General features: G+C 42.1%; 1 protein-coding gene across 26 annotated transcripts in view; it reads right to left on the minus strand.

Moving 5' to 3' along the window:
* Positions 1 to 24257, minus strand: part of PSD3 (pleckstrin and Sec7 domain containing 3) — a 655493-nt gene that overhangs the window by 289965 nt on the left and 341271 nt on the right. The window contains exon 1 of one of the 26 annotated variants that reach the window (XM_070499782.1): positions 23870 to 24179. The exons of 24 other annotated variants lie outside the window; for them this stretch is intronic. The gene's annotated coding sequence lies outside the window, so the exon portion shown is untranslated. Of the gene's footprint in view, positions 1 to 23869; positions 24180 to 24257 lie in introns of those variants that run through there. One more of the 26 variants, XM_070499779.1, reaches the window with a different exon arrangement.

The raw sequence follows: 24257 nt of genomic DNA on the forward strand, positions 1-24257 counted from the left end.
TTTGGACTTTTTCATGCACAGACACACACACACTAATAAAGCTGCAACTCCATACAGTTTATGAACTTCTACACTCATGGCTTTAAATAATTTTTTTTATTTTGAACCATAATCTATTCCATCACTTCAAACTTTATATTTTGAGGAAGGGATAACAGGAAAAAAAAAATTCTCTTAGAGGACAAATACCCTCCATACTGTAAAAAATAGGAAGGGCAAGTAATTTGAGTATTTAACTTCTATATCCCACACTGCAGATTCACAATGCAGGCGAGTACTCTTAGCACTAAAGACTTAGGATATTCAGGAAGAGTTTTACTTTATTTAACCTTGATAAAATCGTTTTGTGGTTTAGTTTTGTGGTGAGTGTACTACTCATTTACTTCCTATCTATTCTACATGGAACACACACATTGTGAAACACGCATTCAAACTTTCACTAAGCTATTAGGTTTACCCAATAAGATGTTCTTGTACCACAGAAACTCTGCCTGAGGAGGGGCTGTGAGAGGTGGCCTGCACCCAGCAGATGGCCCAGGCTGAGTGAGCACTCAACTTCAGAGCAGCAACGCAAACAGAGAGAGAGCTGGTCACACATACGCCTTCCCAGAAAGGAAGTATGCTGCAGAGCCCTAGACAGCATCTGTTGTCTGTCCACCCCAGTTCCTCGAAGGGGATCACTCAGGCATCACTTGAGGGAAGGAGAGGAAACCTGTTTCCCTTCTTCAATACTACAGCGGTCCGCTGGAGCGTTGTCCTAATACTCCTTCGCCCCAGCCCAAGCCAGACAGACACACTTAAGAGCAATACCCTATGCCATGGTGCAAGCACAAAGTGGAAATAGCCTCAAACAACTTTTAAAATGGTGAGAACGAATGACCCAGCTGTGATGCCCCAAGTAAAACTGTCCATCCCTCCACCAGTACCTCCCAGGGACAGTCTCCCTGCTTCCTGACCTAAATACCACAGGTGGTGGTGAGAACTACGCAGCAATCCCAACCACCTGCCACAAGAAGCAGCGATGAATCCCAAAAACAGCCTGCACTTACATTTTGTGACTTTCAGAGAACACTGACATTTCTGATTGAAATTCGCCACAGAAATATAAAATATACTGTCCTCACTAGTATGTTAACTCCATATATATCTTATCTTTCTTCTAAAGTAACAAATACATGTCAGATGACCACGTTCGGATCTCTTTATATTTAGAGAACAAGAATATTTGCTTGTCCACCCTTCTCCCCAGTCCTGGCCCCACTTAACTTATACCCTAGCATACACAGTCACTCAACAAAGAGCAACTAATCCAGTCAATCTGCTCTATGAAGCTTTTATTTAAGCTTTACTCTTTAAATTTATTTCTGAAGCATATGATAAGTCCTATCACTCTAGCTTTATAAAGCAATAAGAAGAGGAGGGAGGGAGGAAGCGAGGACAAAGAAAAGAACAAACTGACTAAGCCGATGGCTAGAAAAACACCCAAGAAGCCAAAAAAACCTACCAGTCTGGGACTTCCACTTGGAGGACACATGCCTTCCTTCTGAGTCTGTAGAAAACAGAATTCACTTCGGCACCATTCTTAAAACTCATCTTTAAATTTCTCCTTCAATTATAGTCAAATCACCTCGACAATATTACTTTCACATTCTGAATTTCTATCCTTGGAACTGGGACTGATAAAACCTAAACAGATTTTAACTCAATCTTGCCAGTCCTACCAAAAGATCTTGACCCCAACTACTTATAAAAAAAAAAAAAAAAAGAAGGAGGTACAAGTCAAGTGGAAATAATAGCAAAAGTGTGAATCCTCCCCTCCCCTTTATCCACCAGGTGTTAAAAGTCCTGTCCTGCTGGAGATCAGGCTGGCTTTTTAGTCCTGCCACAGGATAGCCTAAATTCTGCAATTTACTGCACTGCCACCAGCCCAAGTCACCCAAGAGATGACGTTTCTGCACCTTGTCACAGTGCTATCACATGCTAGTCACTTCACAGCAATGAAAACACTTGAAGAAGTATTTCCCATTGATACCATTTAAAATTTGCCAAAGTTTAGGGAAAGCTCCTTATAAGTGAGGATACCACTACCTGCTCTCCCCTCTTACAGTTACAGATAGTGCTTTAGACTAAACACACATCACACACACAAACACACCACACACACACCCCCACCATGTTCACAAATGTTTCCTAATGCTCTGGGGATGAGGTCTGGAAAACACTATAAACTTAATGGATGAAAAAAACTGAGGTTCACCGAGACTGACTTCCCCAAAGACAGAAAGCTGTTTAGACACAAAAGTGGAAGCGAACTACCTCTGTCTGTCTTCAGTCCTAGAGTACCTTCAACAGCAGACAATCCACTGCACTGAAACAGACCTTCAGTACAACTGAAAGCCCATCCTTAAGGAAAAAAATGATGGGTTTAGGGACTCTGACCTGGACTCGAGTCTCAGCCCCACCTTACATCACCTCTCTCAGCCTCGGTTTCCTCATCTGCAAATAATGAAGATCATAAAACCTGCCTTAAACTGTTACTGCAAAGATCAGATAAAATCAGTCCCTCAAAAATAGTGATTACTATATAAGATTTTTAATGGTTTCTCCTTCCCAGAATTCTTAATTTTGCAAAATATAAATTAAAGAAAAGTTCCTCACCACTCCCCAGAATAAATCCGGGGCCATGCACCAATGCCTAAAGCACACACTTTACCATCCGTGATAAATGCTCCAAAGAAAAGTGCATTGTTTGGGGGCAGCAGTTAACAAAAAAGTAGAACCAATATAACTTTGTTCAAGATCTGACTGGAATATAGACCAAAAAGAGACAAACTAACCCCAAGTCAGAGCAAAAATAACACACAGTGTGATCCAAGACTCACAAGTCCAACATCACCTCTTGAGCCAAGTCTTGGAACAAACAAGCGGCCTAGAGTCACCCTCTTTCCCTATGTCTCAAAAAACAGTATTCCATAAAACCCAAGTGGCTCCAGGCTCTGAAAATTAGAGCTGTACAAAAAAAACAAAAACAAAAACTTTTTAACTTTCCAACATTTCTCAAACTTATTTGACCACAAATTCTTTTGTGCTGCAAACATCTTTCAACATCTAAAGAAACAGAATTTGGAAAACCCTGACTTACTGCAATGCTATCATATACTAGTGCAGTTCCTCAAACTGCCGTTTGCGTTAAAATCACCTGGGGGAAATTAGCAACTTCTCCAGCCCCACCCTAGACTTACAGTTTGAGAACCAATGGGTTAGTTATATGTCCAATAAGCATCCCAGGTTATAATAGATTTAAAACCACTGCACCAGTAGTTTCAGAATCATCTCTTTTATAAAGAACACCAGAAGCTCTCAAACTTAAATGTCTGTAAGAGTCACTTGGAAAACTTGCTAAAAAATGCACATTACTGGGCAGCATCCCTAAAGATTCAGACTCACAGGCTCTGGGATGCAGCCCGGTTTGAGAATCCCGCCTGCAGAAGGTACAACTGAAAGTTCAACTGAAAGTCAGCATCTGCTGGCGATAAGATTGCTCATCCTAACCTTCCATTTTATAAGAGGGTAAGCAACAACTAGAGGTATGAGTGCTGAGGGGAGGGAGTCCCGTTCCCTATGGTAAAAAGCAACTGAAAGGGTTTCAATATTATTTTGAATGAAGATGATTTCAATATTTGCTTTAAGAAATTATGATTCATACTTTGAACATTACTGCTTTAACTCATTGATATTTTTGACAGACTGATTATGACCTGTGAAAGTCTGATCTCTTCCCTGGCCTCCACCTGCAGCTCAATGATGGCTTTAAAACTACTGGAAAAATCAGAATATGCAACAGGATCTGTGTAGTTGATTCACGCCATTTCATCTGGTCAGATCCTCAAGTTCTTCCCTATCACCCACCCGCAACCTTAATGATTAATGTTATGTACCAACTTGAATTAGGATGCTCAGATGTGGCTAAACATTATTTCTAGGTGTGTCAGTGAGGGTATTCTGGAAGAGATTAACATTTGAATTAGTAAACTGAATAAAGCAGACTGCCCTCCTCACTGTGGGTGGGCATCAACAATCCATTGAGGATCTGAATGAACAGAAGGGGGAGGAAGGATGAGTTCGGCCTCTGCCTGACTGTTTGAACTGGGACAGCAATCTTCTGCCCTCATCAGTCCTGTTTCTCAGGCCTTCAGACTCAGAACAGAATCCACACGCTACTAGCTCTGTGGCTCGGAGGTCTTTGAACTACACCACCAGCGTTCCTGGGTCTCCAGCTTGCAGACAGCAGATGTGGAACTTCTGAGCCTTCTTAATCATGTGAGCCAATTCCTTACATAAACTCGTATATACATATATATTACATATAGTATATATAGTATATATATGTGTGTGTGTATATATTATATATATATAATCTATTTGTTCTGTTTCTCTGGAGAACCCTGACTAGTGCAAGCACATTACACTTTACATGAATTGGTGTAACTGTTCTATCAAAATAGAATAATAGCAGCAGCAACCTCCCTTCTAACCTGAGTTTAACTTCCTACAGGACTCACCAAATGCTATGATGTCTTATTGTGATATAAATGAGTTCCTTTCGTACCTTTCTCTTGGGAAAATAAAAATGTTACCATTAAGGAGGGACAGAGTTGTATTACATACACCCAGTTCCAGTAGCACCTACTGTGTTATCACTGAAGTTTGAGAATGCATGTCAGCCTTGGCAAAGGCCCTTTGGAAAATTTTTGAAGGTTTTTGATTTTTAAAAAATCTAATATGGCTTCACACACCCAGGGTCAACTTCCATTTTATACTCACAAGACTGATACGAATATTTCTATAGCCAGAGGCAGTGTGTTTTCCATCCTTCAAATGTACTGTAAGTTCTGAGCCGTCAGTGCTGTGAGCGCAAACCAAAGTGACATGAATAGTATGATGGCTTTCACATCGTTCAGTACAACACTAACATCCTGGTTAAGAGCAGAGGCTTAAGAAGGAGACAGAGATGCCTAACTATCTACAAAGTTCCCTCACTGAAATCAATTACTGAGCATCCAGACTTCACAGTAGGTACAGTATATACAAAGATGAATAAAAAGTGAAACGCAGGATCTCATAGTCTAGGGAGTGCAGACAAACTCTGTACAAATAACTACTAACAAAACAGATATCATGGAGCAATTGGTGCTTCAATTTTAAGAGGCTGCATCCTGCACAACGCAGAACCAAAAGGCGGCACTCGTCCACCGGGTGGATAGTGATGAAAGAAATTCTCACCGAGGGGTAAAACCACGTGACTTGTTCAACGCACTGCAGGAGGCCAGCGTCATCCAGATTACAGGGCGCAGGAGAAGGGGCAGAAGGAGTATGAATACTTAGACAAGGGAGAAAAGACTAAGTGGGTGAGAAAAATGGCCAGATTTGAGAGCTCACTAGGCGGCATTATGGAAGGTGACTGGATTAGATGGATAGGATAAAATCAGTTAGAATTTATAAAGTGCTTAAAACAACACCTGGAAAATAAGTACTATTTGTTTTTAGGAATGAGAGACTGAAGATACGCGGTCCAATCAGTAGACTACTTTGCAGTCCAGATGACAGACAAAAAGGACTCAATACAAGGTAATGAATACAGAGCTGATGAGCAGAATTGTGAGAAAAGTAGTAAAACTGGTAGAATGTTGTGGCCAACAATATATGAGAACGAAGGAAGGGAGGACTCGAGTTAGCCTTCCAGGCTTCCAACTTGGACCACACAAGGGTATTGGGTGAATAACAATTAATTTAGCCAACCTTTAGCCAAGATAAGAATACATCAGACTGCTTAGGAAGGATGTAGATAATGTGTTTGATATTTTATTATCAGAAATAATCTGATGTTTCTCATACTTAAATCACGTGGATCTCACAAACTCCTTGTAAGATGGGTAGCTTATACTTATTTTATGAGAGGTTAATGAGACATTTCTAAGTTGCATAATTTAAAAGTTGCAGGCAGAACGACAAGCCAAGTTCTCTGGCTCCTTGGTTCCATGTTTTCCATCTCAAAAATTTCGCCAAAATACCATCTTCATTCTCTAGTTTTCTAATGTTTCCCTAAACTAATTGGAGAAAGCAGCCAAAATAACCAAAATAATTGACTCCAGTCTTATAGTTGCTAATTTTTCCATTGAAGGTTTTCTGGTATCTACTTAGTAATGAGAAATGCCCAAACACTTATTAATATTAAAGATTCAAGTCTATTTACAAGTTACAGCAACAACCAAGTTCCCACATTCAAGCTTCGATAACAGAAAAGAACTGTCTTATTCATGACAAAAAAAAAAACCAATTCTCTTGACAAAGGCATTTTTCTTTACAACAGAAAGGAAAGGTAGCTAACACTATGGAAAAACTAAAAATGCCCTCAAAAATACAGAAGCAAAACACTTTTAAAGTTATACAGTAACCTGGCAATCTTTAGATAGATTACCCATGGGACTTGACTTTTCTTTCTAATCCAACCTCCATCCTTCCAGAGTTCTACAATTATAGGATGGATGTCACCATCTTTCTCAAAAATATTCCAGCGCCTACAGAACAGCATCCCGTCTCCCTAGTGTGGTTCCCAGCATGGCGTTCTCAGTATTGGCCCGTCAACTCTCTAGCCTCATTTCCTGCTGCACCTGTCCCTGCAGGGCGCACAGCCCCTTGGCTGAAGTTACTGTTCCTTTAGCCTCAAGTGTCCTTCCTCCCTTCTTGCATATGGAAATCTACTCACTCCTCCAGGCTCAATTCAAATGCCTCTGCACAGCCTGCCCAAACCCGCCATGGCTTGACCTTACAATCACACAGCACTTTGGTTATGCCTCTAACAGGGCTTCTTTAATTCCACCTTGAAATAAAAGAATGCATATGAGATGAATTAAAAGATGCTCTTAAGTTTGAAAAAACTTTTATAATTTTGTAAACATAAATTTTTAACAGACTGCCATCTCACAGGACCTGACAGGCAAAAAGCACAACCATTTTTCCCTCAAAAAAGCTTTAGAGACACCAAACCTTAGTAATTTTCTATTGAATGAATGAGCCCTCTGGAGCCCACTGACTCTAGATTCTGCAAGTGCTATTGGTAAAAAGTGTTCAAATTCTATGTGGTCTTCCCAGTTATAAACTACAACAAACCACACCTAAAACAGATCCATTTTGGGTGAATCTAGCCTTCCAGCAAGTTTTATCTACTAAAGCTCCTATGGATCTCTTTTAGCTATTTCCCAAGAGGACAGAGAACAATGCATGTTGCAACTCATTTAAGAGAGTAACAGTAGAAATTATCTTCTGTAATCTATAGCAGAGAAATAGATGTTTAATAAAGATCAAAATACACTTTGGCTATTATAAAACATCAACCAATTTCATTTGTTGGCTTTGAGTCAACTTAAAAAAGAAATCAGTTAACTGAAGACCTTCAGGGTTGCAAAAGGAAATAAAAGAACAACAGCATAGCTCAAACTGTCCCCTGCAGAAGCTACAGTCAACTTTTGGGGGAACTGCTCCCACTGCCTGCAGGCCTGGAGATATGTTTCCTGTTTCAGGGTTCCTTAATCACAGACAAGATTCATTCAAACTGAACCATCTCTGAGGCCAGAGCATGACACCTTACCTGGGGGAAAGCTAATACCATTTTCAAGTATGGAAAATACCTGCAAGAGCCATAGACTGGGGAAGGAGCTAGGCAGAAACCGGTAACCAGCAGAGAGTTCCAGACCGAGTGAGACGTACAACTCAGCGGTTCAAAGTGAGGACTTGCACCTAGGCCTTGGTCACGTTCTGGCTTTGACGTGCGCCGCTGTGTAAAGCTGGGCAGGAGACTTGTCTGCGCCTCAGGTGCCTCATCTGTAAAGCAGGTGAGAGTGTTCCCAGCATCAAGTGCGTACAAGAGGGCAGCTATTATTATTAGTCTGGCCCTGAAGCTGACAGCCACACGACCTCAGGTGAGTCATGAACCTCGCAGCTTCTTCATCTATAAGGTGAAAGGGAGACACGGAACCCTCTGCAGCTCCAGATCTGCTCTCAACTGAAACTCAGTGCCACAGCCCGATCTGCCAACACCAGCAGTCTCAACCTGCTCAGTTTTATTAGTCATACAGTAAACTCACACAAAATCAGCTCCAGTTCTGTGTGTCTGTTTTTAATACTCCAAGTTCAACCCTCAGCTGAATATGACATCAAATGGCAAGTTTCCTCAGGAAGACATAATATGAATAACTGAGATATAGAAAATAATAACCAAAAATGTATTTGGTCTTCCTACTTATATTTAGTTCTGAGTTCACCATTTATAATTTATAATAGAATTAATATGACAATATTAAAACAGAAGTATAAGAAGTTAAAGTTTACTCTAACTTGAGGAACACTGAAACCATATGACAGTTTTTTATTCACTGCTGGAAATATGTTCATAAACTGGTACCATCCAGGCTCACAAAGGCAAACCTTCCTTCCTTTTGCCAATGAAGGAGCAGTAAATACTACTTTGCTGTACACACTCCTGTTTTTTCCTCCTACTGCCTTTTTCACTTTAGCTTTTTAAATATGGTCTTTACTGTAGGTGGAGTCCTCGAACTTTATGATCAGCTTGCCATTTTAGATGTTTTAAAAGCCCAACGGCTACACTTCTGCAACCCCCAAGAGCAAAAAAATTAAAGGGTAGCGCAGAAAGTACAGGGTTATACTTCCTTCATGTCCAAGGGTACACAGAGTTCATCCATGTATAAAACTGTCTTTCAAATCCCTCAAAACTCTTTGCTCAACTCCCTAAGAGAGGCAGTTGAGTTCAGTTCAGTTCAACAAGGTTCAGACCCAGGTGACACTAAACGTTTGAGGCACAGGCACACCTGTCCCTTCCCTCCCCCTTCAATGCCTCCAACCTCCCTCTCGCTACTACTTTTGCTAATCAAGGCAGCTCCCTGCAGCCTCTCACTCAAACTCACTGAGAAACATGCTAATTACCCTCCACTCCCCTCTCATTCATTCACTTAGGAAGCTTTTACTGAGCGACTACTTACGTGTCAGACACAATGGTCATTAAGGCAGATATACTCTCTGCCACTGCAGTGTGAGGTTACAGTTGAATAGCAATAAAAATTTTTTAAAGAGATGATTTTAAAAAACAATTGTAATAATGATATTTTAAAGAAAATACAGGGTACTTTAGGAGTTCATGCTAGGGCACTCAACCTAGTCTAAGGAAGTCAGCCTTCCCAGAGAAAGCGACACTCAAGTTGACCCTGAGGATGAGGATGCTAAGAGCGGGAGGTTGGGGGGCGGTGATAAGAACCGGAAAGCTCAAAGCAAGAGAACAAGACATATTGGTTGAGGTTTACGGGGTGGAGGTAGGAGGTGTGCAGAATACAGAGCAGGCACAAGATGAAGCCAGGGGTAAGCAGAGCTACATGATGAAGGCTTCTGCTGACAGCACTATCAAAACTTTCTGTTCCACTTGTTTAAGGCCTATTTCTCAATTCTTCATAATAGTAGACCAGTATCAATTTTCAGGAAATCAGAAAACTAAATCTGTGACACGCTATATTAGCAAGTATAGTATGTCAATGGCAGGATGACACATGCAGTTTAAGAGGAGACTCGAGGCAATGGTTTGACCACAGAGTGCAAGAAGTGAAATGTCCAAGCTCTAAGACAGGCCAGTGGAGAAAATCTTTTGGGTCGAGACTGGTTTTCCACTAGTTTCATTCACTTATATGCTCCCAAAGCATTCTGACTATCTAATCAGAATAATTATCCCTAACAAAATACAACAATATGAGATACGCCCCACATTCCATTACAATTATTATTATCCTCATTCTAAAAGATCTACCACAATAAAATCAGAAAAAGAAATGAAGCGATAAAGGGAGAAATAAAATAATTACTTGCAGATGTTGTAACTGTTTACAAGAAAAGCCCAAAAGTATCGAGTAAAAAAGTTATTAGAACTAGTAAGGTGGTCAGTTACAAAATAAAAATATAAAAACAATACCTTTAATAAACCACGAAGGACTAGTTAGAAAACACAATTGAACAAAAAATCCTACTCATAATAGAATAAAATCTATAAAGTAGCTAGGAATAAACTTAAGGAAAGTACAGAACTAAAGTAAAAAAAAGCTACAAAATTTTGCTGAGAGAAATAAATTAGCACTCAATAAACACTACGCTCCTGGAATGAAAATGGCAAAGATATTATTTCTCTCTCAAATTCCTCTAAAATTTAACATAATTCATGGGGCACATAAAAAATAAAACCATAAAGAAGTAGAAGAAAATATAGTTGAATGTATAATTTCCTCATAAAGATGGTATTTCTAAACTTACACTAGCAGAAATCATGATTTAATTGACAGATTTAATTATGTGGCAAAAACACCAAGCAAAATTAAAATGACAAATGGAGAGAAAAACACCCATGAGACAAAAGACACCACCAGCCTTCATACGTAAAGAACTTTTGCGTACCCATAAGATGAACATGCCAATCAAAACACGGGCTAAAGACAATGTACTGAACATTCGAGTTGCTGTGCCCTTTCTAGAGAAGCTGCCTCATCCACAGCCCGGACACAACAGGCCCAAAGGGCCTCAACCTCCACCCTGATCCCAGCTGACTAGACCCGGAGCGACCACCTCCTGAAACGGAGCCACTCGACTGCCCACTCCTAGAACTCTGGGGCTTCAATGATAGCTACCTGGACTGAAAGGCCATGTTAAAGTCGGGCTGAACTAAGTGACACGCAAGCCAGAACCAGGTAGAATGAAGAGGGAAGGGAGAGCAGAGAGGCCTTGAGAAAGGGGGGAAAGGGAAATACAGGGTGCAGAGAAAAGCAGGCAGGGGAGATGACGGGGAAGCAGACCCTCCTCTGCCTATCTCGGGAGGTCCAACTGCCCTCTGTGCTGCCTGCGGACAGACACCAGAGTGCCCGTGACGTCCACCCAATGACACCAGAGCATGGACCACAACAGACACAAGCAAGCAATTCACTAAAAAGGATACAAGATCACCATTAAACGTGGAAAAAATGCTCATATACATATGTTATCAAAGAAGTACAAGTCAAGGCACTAGTTTTTGATCGGCAAAGATCAGAAGGCACTGAGATATGCACAGCGAGGTGTGGGAAGGAACACACACCGCAGAGGGTGTAAACTCACTTCAGCAAGTCCCCAAAAATGTGTACATCCTGAGAACCAGCAATTACACTTGAAGCATTTATTTTAAGGAAATAATCATAAATATACAAAAGAAAATTACTTAAAGACATTTACTGTAGTGCTATTTATAATACGAACACAAAAGAAACAAACCCAAGGATTACTTAAATCAGTGTTTCTCAAACGTCACTCATTTACCACCTTCACGATTTCAGCAAATCCCTGCACCACAGGCGCTGATTTACTTACTACGCCTTTAAGTCGCTCATCATTTTTATCTAACCTACTCTTTCAACAAGTTTTTACTGAGTGCCTACTTCATGCCAGGAACTGTTCTCAGTGCTGGAGACTCGGCAATAACCAAAACAGACAAAAATCCCTGCCCTGGTGGAGCTTACATTTTAGTGGGGAGACAGATAATAAGAAAAATATAAAGTATGCTAGTGACATAATTAGGGAAAAGAAAGAAAGCAGGCAAGGGGAATAAGAGGTTTTGTGGGGAAAGGAGTTAGAACTTTAGAGAAGGCAGCCAGGGAGCTCACTAGAAAGGAAGCTTTAGAGCCCCCAAGTGGGGGAGCTGGCCCTGGGACTATCTGGGGAACAGGCAATCCAGGAAGACGGAACAGCAACAGCAAAGGCCCAAGGTAGAAGCAGGCCTGGTGTGTTCAAAGAAGGGCAGAGCAGCCAATGTGGGTGAAGCAGAGTGAGCAGGACAAGGGGGGAGGAGATGAGGGAGCAGGGGACGGGGCGGAGACGGGCAGGTCACGCTGGGACTTGCAGGCGAAGGTTCTGATTTCAAGTAGAGCTATGGCTTCATGACGTGACCAAGAAACATGAAGTACAAAAATTACCTACAGATCGGCACAGTCTTACCACCTGACCAGTGAAAGAACAGGGGTTTCCTGGAAAGGAAATAAGCTGACCCTCCCTTCCTCACCTCTTCTGCTTGCCCAAAGCACTTGTGTGCTTAGTAATGGAAACATTATTATTCAATCATTGTGTCCTGTGCTCTTCCAAAGGAAAAAAAAACCTAAATGGAGTTGGGGAAAATTTAAGTTTGTGCAAACCAAAGCTCAATTTTTAAAAAAATAATCACGTTCAATAAAACAGATGTAAGTCTTCAGTGGCTGACAGCCTACTTCAGTCAATGGCATTTCAAACATGTTTTGTGACCAGGCCCCATTTGTTCCTCAGTAACCTCCTTCAGTGTCTGAATATTCTACAAAGACCCAGAGGAAACGGCTGATCACACAAATGGCAACGGCAGACGACTCACAAGCAAGTGTAAACCAAACAGAAGGGAGAGGCCCTTGAAAAGGAACACAGGCTCAAAACACCACTTCCTGCACTCGGCTCTCTCAAAGACAGCCAGGCTCCTGCTCCTCATTCCAACCAGAAGCAGAACCACAGAGGCGTGCCGGTGTCCGGCCTTGGGAGGGCACCACTGCCTAGTGCTCTGATGGGCTGCTTCACCGGCCTCTGGCATTATTATTCTATCAGGACATAGACGGGAAAGACATCCAAAGTCCAAACACATTTTCTCCACTAACTTTTAGATATAAATCTAACTGTACTTCTAAAGGAAAATATTTTCTTAAGCATGAAAGAGGAAAAAGACCAAAAACAGTAGAGCATAGCTTTCCTTTTAAAAGATCCTTTGTCAAAAGGCAAATTTCCCTGGCTTCTCCAGCAACACTCTCGCAGAATTCTCTCTCCACCAAAGCACTTTGGGTTTACTTTTCCTCATACAACTCTTGGCCTTAAAAGCGGAGCTTCTGCTACAGGAAAGCACAGGGAGCAACGGGCTCTGGCTAGCCACAGAGGAGGCCCACTATGAGGAGAAGCACTTCTGCAAATGTAAGCAGGAACCAGGGATTACTCACCCAGAGAAGAACAAGAGCTGCCTAAGAAGGTTCTGCAGCTCCAACAGTTCTGGGACACACCACTCACCACAGGTGTCACCCGCTCTAAGTCAACTCAACACTGAGCTCCAAGTACCAGCGCAGTTCCCCTGCACGTGTCTCACTCAGCACATGAAGCAGGACGCCAGCTTGGCTGCACTCTCCCATGACACAGTGATGACATGATTAGCTCCACACCGCATCTCCCTGCCTCCCACACAGCCTGTGGCAGTGGACCGACAGATGTGGCAGTCACTTAACAATACTTCATGGTTATTCACCCACATCATTCACAGAGACAGACAATGCAGTGTCATCATTCCATAAAAACTTTTCTCGCTCTCCTCCCACATACTGTTAAACTCCACATCATAATTTACATTATTACATGAAGGAACAAAATACTAGCTCATGCTTAGTAGAAAGTAGTCATCCCAGGAGCCTTCCAGGATCTTACTGCTGATCCCCTTGTCCTCTGGGTCTTGATCAAAACTACGCTGCAGTATTCCAAAGGAATGTGACTGCCAAGTGAATGAGCCAAAACAGCTTAGTGAGAAGTAGCTTCTGCCCGAGAATGTCCCACCACATCATACTAAGAAGCTAAGCCTTATGTCCCCAAGCACTCCTGAGAAATAGGCTGGGGGGAGAGCTGGTGAGGGGGCTAAGTCAAAATGTCTCAAAACATTTGTGACAAACACACTGGCCTCCTGAGATGACCTGGGGGTTGGCATGTATTTTGCTAATGCTAAATGAACTAAATGAACCATAGTCGGTCTGCCCAGGCTGAGGTGAACATTTTAGTGGGATCCAAATGGACTCCACTCAATTACTCTCCACTGCCATTCAAAGCATTCAGACAAAAATGATTCTTAATATGTAGTAAGCACTTTCAATGTTCCAGGCACTGTTCTGAGACTTTTACAGGCATTAGTACGTTTAATCTTCATAACAACCCTATGAAGTAGATATTTTAAGCATGTCCACTTGACAGATGAGGAAACTAAGGCACAAGTGGGCAGTATACAGAGTTAGGATGTGTACCCAGGCAGTCTGACTTCAGATACCACACTGTGAACTACTGCTTATCATACTCCACTGGGAGAGTCGGTGGTGCCAGCGCGATACAGCAAATTCACAAAAAGTGGCCCCAGATGTGGAAGGCACATGGTGAAGACATTCAGGAACAGCAGGATAAATACGGAAGATACGTGAGTTGAATTTTTGTTTCAATTTAATCGTTACCTGTGAGAGTTGGGGCAAATCACTTCCTTGGTCTCAGTATATTCATTCATCTGCACAACTGTGTGTGTGTGTGTGTGTGTGTGTGTGTGTCTACCTCTAAAATTCTACAACAGTCTACTATACATGGTAAGGTTATTAGAATACTATGTGCTATTTAAAAAGTGATAAAACAATAACATAAGTAAGGGATAAAAAGCAAAAGAAGTCTTGTCATTTCTGTGGGGTAAAAATGAAGTTTACAACCGAAATTGCCTGGTAAAGCCCTGGCCACCAGTGACAACTCATGCCTAAGGCAGTTAGGTAGTACCCACACTAACTGAACGGGTTAATAGACTGCCTACTTGTTACAGTTTGCTAATGTGTGTACCTGGTGCACACGTGCTCACAGAGAACATGGGAAAAGAGGGAGAAATACATTATGTATTCTTAGTGAGGACAACTCATTGAAGCAGCCCTTTGGGAGTGCTAGGGATGACCAAGGGAGCTAAGTATCAACTCATTCAAGCTTGTGACAACGCAGCTCCACTTTCAACCATCTGATAAAACATGGAGTTCTTTGTAACACTTTATTTTTTAAAATGTCTGTCCATTTAAACACACACACACAGAGTTTTAAAACCCACTAGCATGGAGGAATCACCCTTACATGCCATTAGGAGAAAGGGCTCCCTGGATCCCACGTGGAAATGGCGAGCCGAAGTGCAGGCCTTGTTAGAACTGGGTAAGAGGAAGGATGCTGGTGAGCGGCTGGGCTTTCCTGGTTTGCACTCAGCCAGCTGGTATCACCAGCTATGCCTGGGTGACTCAACTATGATGAAGACGGCCAACATTCCTTGAGTTCTTCAAGAGAGCCTTGTCTGCTGCTAACAGGAACGAAGCACTCTCAGAAAGTCTCAGAAGGAGCAGGGTAGAAAGTCTTCTACACTGAACCATACCACCTGCAGAGAATCTGACTCAGTAGATGAGGGTAAGAGAATGAATTTAAAAGCATAAACTAACAAAGAGTACCTGGTCCCTTCTTTTGTTTAATTAGAATCTAGTCTATTTGTAAGCAGAATACTCAAGACCAATGGAGGGGTAGGGAAGTCAGAGTTGACAAAGAAAACCTATCTACTAGTTACAGGCCCTTCCTCTGCTCTTTCCAAAGCTTACAATTAGATGGACTTCACCATCCTCCCATTTTAGCCAGTATTCAAATATCTTAGAATCTCATAAAGGAAGAAGAACCTGGAGCCTACTGCTAGACACACAATGAGACTTGAGTCTACTGACTGACGATCACACCAACTACCATTTAGCCAGAGCTCCTTGGGCCAAAACCATGGCTACTGTCTGTAGCATCACTGTGTGAATTCCCATAAACCCAAAGCAGCTCAAGACCACACAGCTCCAAGGTTTATGCCTTTTACTAAGCCCTCCATGATGCAGAGACTGCTCAGAGGGAGTCTATTCAATAGAGGTAGTTTATTTTTGACAAAAAAAATGCTCCCACCAGGGGCTTAAGTGGCAAAACTTTTTTGGTTCTCTTTCACAGCAATCTGGATGTTTCATTTAGTTTTGTGTTAAGATGAGTTGGATCTCGCAAAAATTGTATGGTTTTACTAATATACAGAGTTTGTTAACAGTCAATGAGAGTTCTTCAGCAAAGGTTTTAGACACAAATACGTAATATCAGAGAAAGAGTGCACTGACTAAAGAAAGTCTGGTACAATGTTAAGGTTCAGAAGCCTTCCTCTGAGGTTCCCTTTTACGAGGACATGTGGAACCAGGCATGGATTTTTCTTGAGCAGAGACCCATAAATTTTCCTATTATTATAACTTTTATAATGAGATATTCAGTCCCTTGTTTTGTTCCTACTGTCAATGCACCATCTAGAAGACTGCATCTCTGCTATGATCATTAATAACAAATAAAAATGGGGCTGACTCGTTGGTGTAGGGGCTGAGTTCGGCACACTCTGCTTCGGTGGCCCAGGGCTCCCAGGTTCGGATTCCAGGTGTGCATCTCCGCTGGTCCTCAAGCTCTTCCTCCTCACTGCGGCAGTGACCCACATACAAAATAGAGGCAGCTCAGGGCCAATCTTCCTCACCAAAAATAAATAAGTAAAATAAAATTACCAGAAGGGTCATAGGGATTATTGAAAGTTACCATTCTAGATGAAAACGTTGCAGTATGAGGAATTAGAATCACCATACCTAAAAATCCTAGCAAGACATTATTTAAATTTTTCTTTGTACAATAACGTAGTATAAGAGGCATTAGGAAATTCCTTCTCCCTGGAAAGATACCTGTAGAGAACTCTGTACTTGAGATTTGTAGTTCTTTCTCCTCTTCTAATGCAGTTTTGCAGTCCTCCCTTAGCACCTCTGACCAAAGGGCACCAAAAAAGGTACAAAGTATCAAGGAGAAGCAGAAAAGGAATGACTACCCAATGCTATCCTTGGTTTCTAATCTGAGCTTTAGGCTTAAAGGAAATAATATAAAAGGCATGGTGAAATAGAGGCATATTCAAGAATACCTCTTGAATGGCCTGATAATGACAATGATGACAGTGAAGATGGTGGTGGCAGCTGACATTTCGTGTTCACTGACTAGTTCCAGGCTCTGTGTTAAGCACTTCATAAGCGTTAGCTCAACTGATCCTAGTAAAACCTCTAGGAAGGAGGTATTATTGTGACCATTTTATAAAGGACAGAAAAGAGGGGTTTTTGCCCAAGGTAATGCTGTCAGGAAATGGCCAAGTTGGGCTATGAAGATAAATCTCCTGATAAAAAACCAGGTTCTTAACCCTCCACTCAATTCTACCCATTGTATAGTTAAGAGTTCTGGCCCTTTTTAAAAGGGGTCCAGCAGTTAGCCTGATGGGATTACAAATTTTAACATAATTATGGGACGACTTGCATTAATACACTTTAAACCCTATAAATTATCCATAATTATCTAAGAGCTGTATCCTCCCAGGGGAAAACTATAAGAGTTCTGGTAATTATTCTTAAAATATGAAGACATCACAGGAAGAAAGTAAAGGAAGTTTCCCCCTCTTCAGTCCCATGAGAATTCTAAAAAGGGTGGAATTTTCTACAAGTTGATCTCTACACTATTCTTTTTCATGCATATATAAATAATTTGAGGTAGACACATTTCTACTTTACATCAGAAACTTAAAAATTCTATTAATGTCTCTTAGGGGATCTAACACATTTCCTGTCTTCAATTCAAGGCCTTATGTGTAAACAACTTAAAGTTTACTTTACCCTGGCTAAATATAATAATGATCCTCCTCCTATCCACATATTTATAGCTCTTACTGTGCTGTGCCCTTGAACCCAAACCTCATTGAGCCTGATCACTTCCAGTGAAAAGATACTTTGACACTAGAAAATCAAAATAGCACACACTGGATGTGTTTGCAATTTCAGCCTTAAATAGGATATACTGCTTTCTCATGGAAAAACAAGATTTATTACTAGAAAAGTTAGACGCACAAAAAACAATATCTTATAAGGGAAACTGTTCACTAAGCAGGGTTCCTTTGCAACAGAAGATTTTAATCAGGAGAAAAACAGAGCAAACTCTAGAATAATCTAGTCTGCATAGCATTTACTTTGAGTATAAAGAAAATGATGTCATTAGAGGGTTGGGATCTGAAACAACTGTTCCATACAAAACTGGTTACAATGACCAGTTCATTCCAAATTGGTGGGAAAAGCTTTGCATTCAAACCTAGGAATGTACAGCCATGGATGGCTCAACGCATGTCATAGGAGTTCACAAACTAGCCTAATTTTCTAAAATCTTGTTACTTAAATAGAATAAAGTTTTAACTTGAGGGTAAGTTGTTGTAAAGGGAAAAAAATCATGAGGTAAAAATACAATATTTAGTAAATTAGAATACTGCCTCAAAAGTATATAGTATATTTCACTATCACCATTCTGATTTGAGATTATATTACTGGTAGAAACTTGGCAGATCTACAAGATACTATCCTGAAGAGGGTGGGCAGAGGAGAGGCTGTCACATCAGTGGCATCCTACAATGACACTTTCTACAAAAGTTCCTTCAGAAGGTATATATACTTCAATCTTTAATCAAGTTGGTGTAGATACAGCAGACTGCTTTCTTCAGACAAGTTTTCATAAAACTGAGTGCAACAGAAGATAAATATTACTTCTGCACTAGTCAACCACGGGTGGATTCTGATACTTCACACATACTGGGTGGGACAACTCCACCCCTGGCCCACAGCCTAGCTCCTACAGATGGATTCTCAGCCTTTTGCCAGAGCTGGCCCCATGGTTGTGAGGCCCTGAGACCTCCCAAGAAGACCTGGGTGCCTCAGGAAGAGACACTGCTGACTCAGGAGACAGCCACGCCCCACCCTGAGGCAGCCAAGCGAAGCCAGGCAGGGGACTGAGCAGCAGCAGGCAGCAGTGCTGACGTTTCAAACACTGCACTGGCTGTGGCTCAAATGGAAGTGAGGCACTTTCTCTCTCATGTTGGGATGTTTCTGGCAATAGCCTTTTGGGGCGGGGTATGCCTGTTTTGTTCAACCTAAATTTCCCAGTAAAATATTTTGTTAGTAAAAATGTTTTTCTCCTTTAAAAAAAGAAATTACTTTCAAAGGATTGGGTTATGAAACCTATATTGCTTAGCAACTGAGGAGCCTCAGAATGACCCATAAATTTACCAGGACCCCACAGAGAAGGTGGGGCCTATGGACTAGGCAGTTTACTGTTACATTAAAAGGTGGCAACTGACATTCTTTGGCTGTTTCAGGTGGATACTTTTTGGTTCCTTCATTTTTAAGCTTTACAAAATGCACAGCTATGCAATTTCCATGGTGAATTCAAATTCATAGCCAGGATGCGATACACCAGCTTCCCAAGGTCAAGATGCCAGAAAAATGGAAGGCCAAACCCACCTTTTACCAATTTACTTCTTAGGTTTACTCTTCATTACCTTCTAAACTGCTGGCCACATCCTCACCTCCAATCCTGAAGTAGCACTTACACACCTGGCATTTAAATAGGTATTGATCTACTTGTTACGAGGTTTACCCAAGGTAAATATCTGAGACCCCACTCTTTGGAATTAGCAAGAAGTGTCAAATCTTAATGAAGAGCATCATCCACTTACATTGCATCTGGAAGGGTCTACAGCAGAGAGAACTCCTGTAACACATGGTCATACACTGGGCTCTTCGGCCAATCACACACAAATCTGCATTCCTATTACCAGCCATTGCCTTTGAGGCCAAGGGGTCCTGAAATTCCTCAGGTGAATTATTTCAAGGAGGAGAATTATCTCCCATGGGTCTCTCCAGTTGGCTCCGCTGATGTGTCCCCCAAGTTACTCACCAGACACACAAGTTCCAGCAGCCAGTAACTGTCTCTTGCTATTTAGGCCAGTCCTAAGCCTTCTGATTTGCCAGCTGTAGAGACAGTTTTTAACTGTCTCTTCGTTTATCTTTTAGCAGCAAAATCCTAAGGAAACACAAATGCTTCCCTATCATTCCCTCACCTTGAAATGCAGTCTTGTCCTGGGAAAGCCAGACTAAAATGTCCACACATGACACACGTGTTCCTCTATTCAACAAGCATTAGATAAAGAACTTAAGAAACCAGGGTGGATGAAAGGTACTGAGAACTGAACCACAACAATGCAAACATCTCCCACACAGCCTGGCAAAAGGACCCTCTCCTGCCCTGAAGGGATTACTGCCTCCAGCTAAAAGAATATTCACTCTCCACTTCTCCTGATGGCAGCTCCATTTCAGGTGCCATGGCATCCTTTTTCTCTCTCCCCTCAGGTTCTCACAGCTCCCATAACAAGAGATCTGAGACAAGGAAGCCCTGATCAAAGATGATTAGTTCTGGATGACTACAAAACAGCAATGTCAAGGTCAGTGGATTACGGGCAGGACAACTTGATACTCATTCTTAACATCCTGTCACCCTTAAAAGGTTTTCATTACATTTAGGTCTCAGAAACCAGTAGGTCAATAAGATGATGGATACAGCAAGGTAAAGACAGAAAAAGGAAGACAGTCACCATCTCCACATACAAAAAAGTCTTTTAGTCCAACCCCTTTGTTTTACACACAAGGAATCTGAGGGCACAAGACAGGAAGCGACTCTTCCCAGGTCTCACAGTCAGCAGCAGAGCTGGGCCACTGAGGGTGCTCAGGGCTTCAGTTCCCTGTGCTCGCCTACTGAAAAGCAGAGCCTCAAGACACAAGGGAGTGGCTTACTTGAGAATACTCTGAGCACAGAAACTATATTGCCTCCCCACTTCTGATTATAGGCTGTCGGCATGCCAGGAGCATTCAAGAACAGATGGGACAAATGACTTCACAAAGAGGTGGGATAAGGTCCAGTGACACTAAACACTAGACAGCTACACTGTCCCTGCTTCTCCAAAGCACAGACAGTTCACCCACCTAAACCCGTTAAGAGGAATAAGCCAGTCCTTTCAATAATCCATTAAGAAGAACAAACATTAAATAATCCATACAGCATTTTGTAGTCTACGTAACACTTTCGCATGCTTTATTTTATTTCACTCTCACAATGGTCTTATTTTCCAAGCAAAGAAACTGAGGACCAAAGCAGCCTTGTCCGAACTCACAGCTGGTAAGCGGCAAGGCTGAAGCTGAGACCACATCTTCCATTTCCATTTCCAGTGCACCCTCTTACACTACCTCCACCCAATGTTGTTAATGACAAAAAGCCAAACACAACAGTAGAATAAAGGGCTGACTGAACCATACCCTCAGGGCGGCTGAACAATGCCTAAAATCCTTGCTGGAACCCAGTGCAGGCTCTGCCTCCCCAGAATTTCAGGACTGAGCATTTTCAGAGCAGGTTCAGACCCAGGTGCCTGCTGAGTAAACCCCAATGCCTAACTACCCTGTGTGAACTCTGTCCTGATCACATGAACCACGACAGTGTGCTAGGGCTGGACCTGTCAAGTGCATTCACTCTTGGTGACACATTCAGCTGTGCAGGCAGGTTCCCTTCAAGGGAGCTCCCAAACATTCCAAACACTGCGCTGTGGAGCTGGAGGGAGGGACCGAGCTGCACAGGGAGCTGGCAAATCAGACAGAACTTTCCATACCACATTTGTACTTTTGTACCAGTAAGGCAGTTTAAAATTGGTTCCCAAAGAACTGCACAGACCATGCCTTGCAAGAACACACGAGAAACCATCAGGAGGTTCCTTCTGGGAAGTGGGACCAAAGGACTTCGATTTGAATATTTACCATTGGCACATATTACTTTTGTATTTTTGAAAACTAGTTCAGAATTAAATTTAAAAGCTGTAAGGATTATGGACGGCACTGGAAAGTTATGGAGGGGAAAAGAGAAAGAGCACTAGATGAAGTAAACTAGTAACAAAAAAATTCTTTTAAATCAAACAAAAGCTCTAGAAACATGGATCTAGCCAGGAGTCCTTACAAAGAAAAACAGGGGAAAAGAGACTCACTTACAAATTGTATGAATTTTCCCTTCCCAGTAACAAAAGATAACAAAGCAATTTTTAGAGGAACAAAAAGTTTGTTAGTACTTACTCTGTGCTAGGCATTTTCACATATTTTATCTCATTTAATCTCCTCAATAACCATGGAAAAAAGGTATTATCCACAAATTACAGTCCAGGAAACAGGAGCTAAGCAGCTTCACACAGCTGCACAGCCAGCTATGATATAAAGATAGAAAGGGCCAAGCTAGAAACACAGATGGACCTGTAAGAGCAGCCACTGCTGCACAGCAAAGGGCCATCTGCACCATGGAAAGAACACAGAAAGGCTCCCAGGTTCTGACAATGTTTCAGGTTTATTCCTGCTGGGGGCCGTGTGCCGCCTGTGAGGGACACGTGGGTGCGATGCTGTTCCCCATAGTCAAAGCCGAAGAAAACGACACGTTCTTGACAGCACGTGAGCAGAAAGATGTTCGCATCAAGTGCTGATGAATTTGCACTAATCCACCCATTTTTCCCTCGCTGCCCTCCTTGCCATCAAAAGCTAGATTTGAGAAATGACTGACGAGGGAGGGCGCGGGGCAGAGGGCACTGTGAAGGCGCTACCGGGAACCCTGCCACAAAGAAGGCCTGACAGGATCACAGTGTGAGCATACCCACAACTCCAAATTCATGGCCCCCTTTCTCTGAGGTCTAAGTCCTCTCACAAGCCTACGTAAAGAAGAACAATTCAAACATAAGAGCCAAGGTGTATTAATATTTACTGAGCTTTTACGAATGCAGGAGAAACTGCGCTAAATGCTCTCCACACACGGCACCTCCATTACTACTCACAACCACTGCCCCCTGTGTTAGGTACCACCATCATCCCTACTTCACATATGCAGAAACTGAAGTTCAAGAGGGACTATGCAACTCACTAGCGGTCAAATTGTACAGAGAGGTAACACCCAAGCCCATGGGCCTGTAACTCCTAAGTCCAGGCTCATAACCACTATGCTTCATGCTTCTCACAAAGCGTGTTTCACGCCCTTTTTTCAAGCATTCTCTTTGTCCTTTATTATTAAAGCTATAAATCAAAACATTCAATTAGAAAAGGCAACATTTTTATACTAATGGGCTACATAAGATGAACGACATCATAAAATATTGGAAACATGAACTTAAAATTATGAACTTAAAATCTGTAATCAAAGCAAGAAACACCAACTTGCCCAATACACATCCACAAACACACCTGTTATAATCAGCTGGCTACCCCGGATGTTCAGGCACTGAGTTCTTGCAGGCTCTTGAGTACTCAGGAAACCTTTAACCCCAAGCATCTCAAGAAAGGACGTGGGATCAATGCGCTGGGTTTGTGTGCCTTCTTTACCAGCTCTGCCCTTACTTATGCCCTGCGCTGGTCCGCACCTGCTGAACGGGAAAACAGGACAGGACCTTCCCAGAGACAAACTGAAGCTGAAAATCCCTCGGCTCCAAGAAAAAACCCCCCATGCCTTTTTTCCTTTGATAACTGGCTAGCCTTTGAAGTTTCGAACCTAATGCCAAATTCAAAGACAAATCACGTTTCTATACTAACAGCATAGTCAACTTTCCCTCTAGAGACACAGCAAAACATGAACAGCAGCCTTGTGCAGTTGTCAGCAGGGACCCCACTAAAAGACAAGCTCAAATTCAGGACCTTCTGGTGCCCTGGCAAAGTTTCACAAAAGGAGCTGAAAACACCCGGCAGTCTAGGAGCTACGTCTACGAGCAGCAAGCTCTGTCAAACGATGTCAGAGAGCAGTACAACTCTGCTGAGGGAAAAATCTTATCCTGCCCAACCACTACAGACCCTGCAACAAGTACGTCCTCTTCATTTTTGTCATCCTTATTTAGAAAACAATATATATAAATTACCATTGCCTAAGTTTCTAAGACTTTCTTAAAATGTTTTTCATTTGAAACATAGTTTAAAATCCAAGGAATTTTCTGTAACTACAATTATACATAATCCAGCACTGCCTAGGACCAGACAAAGAAAATAAACTGAATTCCAGTTACCTCCATCAGCAAACAGTCTGCCCATAAGTTTGTCACGAATACAAAGAGCATTCTCCCGCTCCGTCTGTTCAGCAAACATGCATCTTCTGCAAAGACTCTTTTAATGGACTTCTGCTTCTGTTAAGAGTACAAACTGCTACACACAGACTCTGCAGTGACATTCTCCCGGAAGGCCACTATGTCCCTCAGGGGCTGAGGGACAAGAACTTAAAAGAAATCGAAGGAGCACCTCCCCCTCTGCCGCCTCCCCTCTCAACAGGCAGCTTCCCTCCAAGAGATCTGCTTCAAAAGTCCAGATCCAGTGAAGTCACACATGACCTCACAAACCTCCAGCTTAACTCTTTAGAAGCCAGGCGGCAAGCTGACAGCAGGGAGAAAGGACAACTGT

The sequence above is a fragment of the Equus asinus genome, chromosome 27, assembly GCF_041296235.1.
Source record: "Equus asinus isolate D_3611 breed Donkey chromosome 27, EquAss-T2T_v2, whole genome shotgun sequence".
Taxonomy (NCBI): Eukaryota; Metazoa; Chordata; class Mammalia; order Perissodactyla; family Equidae; genus Equus; species Equus asinus.